Source organism: Molothrus ater, chromosome 6 (genome assembly GCF_012460135.2).
Source record: "Molothrus ater isolate BHLD 08-10-18 breed brown headed cowbird chromosome 6, BPBGC_Mater_1.1, whole genome shotgun sequence".
Lineage (NCBI taxonomy): Eukaryota > Metazoa > Chordata > Aves > Passeriformes > Icteridae > Molothrus > Molothrus ater.
In genome coordinates, this window is record NC_050483.2 from 18,842,720 (window position 1) to 18,848,719 (window position 6,000).

The 6,000-nt window shown below is 47.7% G+C and overlaps 1 protein-coding gene across 1 annotated transcript in view; it reads right to left on the reverse strand.

The window, feature by feature from the left end:
• The window catches only part of CPT1A (carnitine palmitoyltransferase 1A), a 40,532-nt gene extending 34,835 nt beyond the window's left edge, over window positions 1–5,697 (reverse strand). The window contains exon 1 of the mRNA XM_036384104.1: window positions 5,612–5,697. The gene's annotated coding sequence lies outside the window, so the exon portion shown is untranslated. The remainder of the gene's footprint in view (window positions 1–5,611) is intronic.
• Window positions 5,698–6,000: the final 303 nt, after the last annotated feature.

The window sequence follows — 6,000 nt, forward strand, 5'->3', positions numbered from 1 at the left end:
ATGCATATTGGGATTTTAAACACCACTACCGTGCCCAGTGAAAGTCTGCCAGTTTTAAGGCAGCAGGTAGATTTCCTGAGCTGATTTTGAGTGCCCCATATTTTGCAGTGATATGGTGGGAAATTGTACAAGCTCCTAATAAAAAATTAGGCTTGAAATTCAATGTTACATGTATATACATCTATCTAGATAAAACATTGACTGCTCCTACCAAATTAAAAATGACTGTATTATCAATAATAAAACAGATGTGACTTCAGTAAAGTATATGGAGGTTTTTCATGGGGTTTGCTATAAATACAATAATTTCAGGCACTGCAGTATACTCTGCACAGCAGCATCCAGTAACTCAAGGTCCCATCCACTCTTGGGTCATACAGTGATGGGGAGGCAGTCACTCACATAAATGCCAAAATTCTGCCCTGCTGCAAAAGGATCGATAAGGTAATGCAGCTATCCAGGGAATGCCAAAAGGATGCCAAAAATGCTTTCACGTGTGTGCATATGGTGCTCCTTTGATGCATAGTTGAACAAAATTAAAGCTGTAGAAAAAGCATTCAGTTTAGGAGAAATCTAAACAAACAGCAAATTTGTCTGGAGTTCTATGCCTTTCAAAGGAAATTCAGGTATTGTTCTACAGAATCTTCAGTAAACAGTATAAAATATGCAGATGAAACATTGAAAGACATGAACAAAAAGACTGTCTGGTCTCTCATATCTCTTTCTTTGATATTCTCTTAGGTAATGGCACCTTCCTGTATATCGCACTTATGCAAAAAGGTATCAAGATACCAAAGCCTCAAGAAGAGCAGTTTATTGAGTTTATACTTAGCTCATGTGACATTCCACAAGGTGCTCACTTCTGAACTTACTATAAAGATTAACCAGACACAGTTATTCACTTGAGAATTTCTATTTCTAAATTGCTTCTTTGCCTACAACCTTTAATAATGTCTAATCACATGCTTCCGTATATGGGATGACACAGATACTCACTGCTTTCAAGTCTTACCAATAACTCAGCTATCTTACAATGACTAATCATATTTTACAGACACAAAATCTTAAAGAGAAATATGAGGGGAGTGAAGCCAAATTATATCTGTGCAAAAATTAGCCACAAGGATTAAGTTTACTCAAGGCTTCTCAGGTGAACCTAATGACTATGGCATACAAATAAAACAGAAACCAAAGAGTCACTCTCCTTTAAATGCTGAATTAACATAGCACTGATGAAAACAAAATCAGCCTGACAGGTGTTCTCATGACACTTAAGTTGGGACAAGTTCTCATATTTGATTGTTGCTAATCATTGGCTCCAATCCTTCCCACCCTCACCTACACCTGACAGGTGTGGTCTCTTGGAATTGCAAATGTCTTTAAGGACTTCTCACAACTAAGAGATGAACAAATGCTGTGGTTCAAGCCAAGGTAGAGAACTGAACACATGTATCTGCTCAGCTACAGCAGCACTGGGACCCACAGCAAACGTCACCCACAGGGAGAGTTTGAAATCAGAACAGCTAAGAAGTAACTTGTAGCCCCACAGACAGTTTATGTCCTGACCTCAGCAGTTTTCCAAGATCACCTGTGGGTGAATATATTCATTACCCTCTGCAGATATCTCTTTTGGCATCTTGTGCCAATTTTCTTATTCCCATCCTTGGTGGTGAACTGGAGCAACAGGTCTATACGGATGGAAAGAGATAATGACAATGGCCAATGAATGCAACATAAACATACCCAAACAGCTGTCTTCCTTAAAAGCAGGCTTGAGATCTGTTTGCTACACACAAATCTTCTATCCCAGAAGCTCACTGGCCCTGGGATCCTGAGTAAGTTAGGACACAGCACGAGGCAGACTCATTCCAGTGCTCCTGGCTCCTAACAGACACTACACTGCAGCAATGGCAATCGCTCAGCTGTGGCTCTCAGACAGAAAGAAAGTCAAGAGAAACGCTGTGAGCTTTGATTCACACACAACTTTCAACTGCTCTGAGGGGCTGGATCAGATTGGAACCATTTCAGAAAAACTGATGCCAATGGAGAAAACAGTCAGAGACCGTGGTTCTGAAACACTATTTTCCATTACATTGAATGACACTGTTTACACTGAACGTGTCCAAGATGGTGAGGAACTGTGGAGTGACAGAAAATTCATGTGCTCCCCACTCAGTTATTTCTGAGGGCTCCAGTAGTGACTGCCAGCTCCTGTGACAAGCAAGTTGATTTCAGGGGCCAGACTCCAATGTTAGGCTCAGTATCCAGTTTAAGACATCTAACCAAGCGTTTGTCTGCAGGCTTTAAACTTCCATTAGACTACTCAACACAGATGCCATCAAGATTTCTCAGAGTGCAGGCTGTTTTCACCAGCACTTCAAGGAGAAAAGCCACAGTTAGTAAGTTGTCTTCTCACCTGATCTGGAAACAGGCAAAGCGGAGGAGATTTGCAAACAATCTGTTAATTAATTACTAGGCTAACCCTAAGGAATATTAATCCCTACAGTTTCTGGATCATATGATCTCTCTTCTCTTCCCAATAGCATGCTCCTGTAGAAGATGGTTCCAAAATGTACACTTCAACAAATAAACAAACAACCCCCCTCAAAACCCCAACAAACACAAACCACCAATATTCTCCAAAATCAAACCAGAAACTTTTACAACTGTTGGATTATTTCTAGGGTTTTTTTTTCCTTATACAGGACATACTATATTGTTCCTAGGCCTCTTAGATCATTCTAGCCTCTATTGCAATACATGTTATATTGTCCACATCCCAGCAAGCTACATCCTCTGACCTTCTAGAAATCCGGAATAATCTAACAGAGAAGCATACTCTGCTAAAACCCTGTGCAGTTATCATACCATGCAGAAACCTCCCCCACCTCATAAAAACTAGGCTCTAGACTGGGTATTTCTTTTTAACTGCTATAAAATACATACCCAGACGTTTAGAATATACAAGCTGAACCCTTCTCTCTCTTTTGAACTTAATGAGCTTCTCTGCTCCTGCAGTAAAGAAGAATTATTATCTTCCCTATGACAACAAATGTTTCTAGGGTGACAGGACTTTTACAAGACATAAAAGATGTCACATTTTAGAACTTAAGAGATGCTGGAAGATGGACAACAATGTGTGGTGATGAGAAAGCAAACTGAGTTAACTGCTCTCACAGTAGTTCAATGACCATTTACTGAACAAGGCTGAAAGACCTCAATAAGGTCTTTCAGCTAGCATGAGGCTCTAAGACTCAAGAACCGGTTCCAAAGAATTGCAAAAATATTTAAATTGACATTCACATTAAAGTTAACCCAGACTCGAAGGAAGAGGGTTCAGTCTTTGGATTGTGTTTTTCCAAATGTGGAGTTCATGACTACGATACTAGCATGCTGCAGAGCAAAGACAATGGGTTTGGAATGTTAAAAAAAAGAATATCAAAATATACATAAAAAATACATCGTTTAGGGGCTTTGTTGACTGGCTGGGGTTTTATTTGTGGATTTTTTTCGGGGGGTGGGGGCGTTATTTGTTTGTCTTTTTAGCACAAACATTTGCTCAAGTCGCCGTTCATCCCAGACTTCTGAGAGAAGACCTGGGATTCACCACGGCGCCCGCTCCGGCTCCAGCATCCCACGGTGCCCACCGCTGCCCAGGGGGCACGGGACCCCCTCTCTGTTCCAGCCTCCCGCCGCTCCCCCGCTCCGAGCGGGGCCGTCCCGGGCTGCGGGCGCGCTCCCGCCCCCGGCGCGCTCCCGGGCGCGCCCACGTGACCGCTCCCAGAAGTGGGTGAAAGGTCGCGCCGCCGCGGCCCCGCCCCGCGCGTCCCCGGCCGCTCCAGGCCTTTCCACGCGCGCCGGGAAGGCGCTGCCAGACAAAAGTTCCCAGAGAAAAGGAGGGCGAACGGGGAATGAAGCCAAGCGCACCCCTGAGCGAATAGGGGGGGCTCAGCTCCTGCAGCCGAGCGAGTTCTAGTCCGGTTCTCAGCGCTGAGAAGCCTCAGTAGTTCAAGGTTACCCTTTTCTTGAACAAGGAATAGTGATTTCCTCTTGGAAGAGGCTCTTCAATCAGGGCTGAAACACCCCAAAATTTTAAAAAGCACTCAGGTCAGCTTAACTTTCAAACTAAGTCACGGCTGTGACGGAGCCCGATACCTGTGTAACCATGAGAAGTTTCATTTCCTGCGCTAACAAAGATCCACACAACACCAGCTGTGCTATTGTAAACTGGCAGTCATTAGTTTTTATCGATATGCTTACAGGAGGAAAAGAACCTGCTAGTTACCACGGATGCCCACACCACTTGTTTTATGCAGCATCCAGTGCTGATGGTCAGAAAAAGCATAAAGGAGTTAGAAAAAGCATAAAGGAGTTAGCAGATCTGGAAACTGAACACGCCAGACACTCGGGAAAACATAACGATAGAAGAACGAAGGAATCAGATCTCCATTTTCAGTGCTACTCCCTTACACACACGTGAAAAGGAAATGAGCAGTTTTCTGTACTGTAATTTCCTTTAGACTGCAGATTGTCCTCTAAGTGCTGACAAACTGCCAGGTTAAGAGGAAGAATGAGACGTTTGTCTTGGTCCTACTTCGCTCTTTTCTCTTTCCAAAAAAGGTTCTTCCTGTTACAGTTTCATCAACACTGGTACACATCTATTATAACTGGATCGCAGCCCAAGTAATACTTTAAGTTCAATTTTTTATTTTAGACCAGAGAACATAGAGCAAAGACCAAAGCTGTGGGAATATGAGGCGAGAAAATGCGATGCTGCGAGAATCTTGGTCTACCTTTTTACAAGAGGTCTAATTAGCATTCTCATGCAGTAAACCTGTCACGCCTTGAACAAGATACTACATTTCCTGTGTTTGCAGTTCCAGCAGTTTGTAGTGACTGCGGTTTTTATAGGTTTTACACGCTGGAATCACACGGGCATATAGACTAGTCTCTCTCTCTCACAGACACACACAATAAATTCATTTCCGCACTCGAAAACCCACCACCGATGCCACGCCGCATGCACACTTCCACAGACGTGGAACTCCTCCCGGCTACGAGTCAGACCCACGAAGGTGCGGGTCACCCGTGTCACCTTTGTTTCGGCGGCGGCACAGATTCGGCGAGTCTCCCGGTGTACCTGTGTCACACCGCTCCCCTGCCCCCATCCCCGCCCCTATCTGCAGCACCCAGGCACGATCCCTCACACCGGGGCAAACCGCGAGCACCGTGCCAAGGACACCGCGCCTTTCCAGGACTCTCCGGCGCCCGCCAGCACCGCGCCCACCACCCTTCCCTGCGTTCCCACCCTTTTCTCCACCAAGAACGAGCCCCGCTGAGGAAGCAGCACCCGGCGCACTCGCACATGCACCACGGAACTTCGTGCTCGACCTAATGGAAACAATAATTATGCTAAAACCGGACCAGGCGAGCCCGTCCGCCTGTGCCCGATGCTGCCCTTCCTCAGCCCCGAGGAGGGCGGACGGCGGCGCGCTGCGGGAGCGTCCCGGCTGCAGGGGGAGGGGAGCGGCAGCCCGCGGTGAATCAGCCGGGCACGGCGGGCACACGGCCGCCGCCGCCCGCCCCCGGAGCCGGGCCCCGTGCCGCTCACCTGCAGAGACCGGCGGCGACGGGCGGCGAGCGGGCCGAGTGCGGCGGCGGCCGCTCGGGAGGGAAGCAGCGGTGGGACGGCGGCCGCTCCCCTGCACGCCCCGCGGAGGCGGAGCACAGAGGGCGGGAGCTGCCGGGGGAGGGATGCGGTGGCCTGGGCTGGGCTGGCGGACGGCGGGGAGTCGGGATGCAGGAAGGCAGAGCCGCGGGGAAGTGTGGCCGTGGGGGCGGCGGTCCTGGGGTTGCGACAGGAACCGGGAAACACGGTCCTTGTGGCCTCGCAAGCGTCCGCGGGAGAGAAGCTTCGGGGGCTGCGAGGAGGGGACCCGGGGCCATGAACGAGGCGGGGAGAAACGTGCTCCTTGGAGAAGGATTGCGAGAGGGGCACCT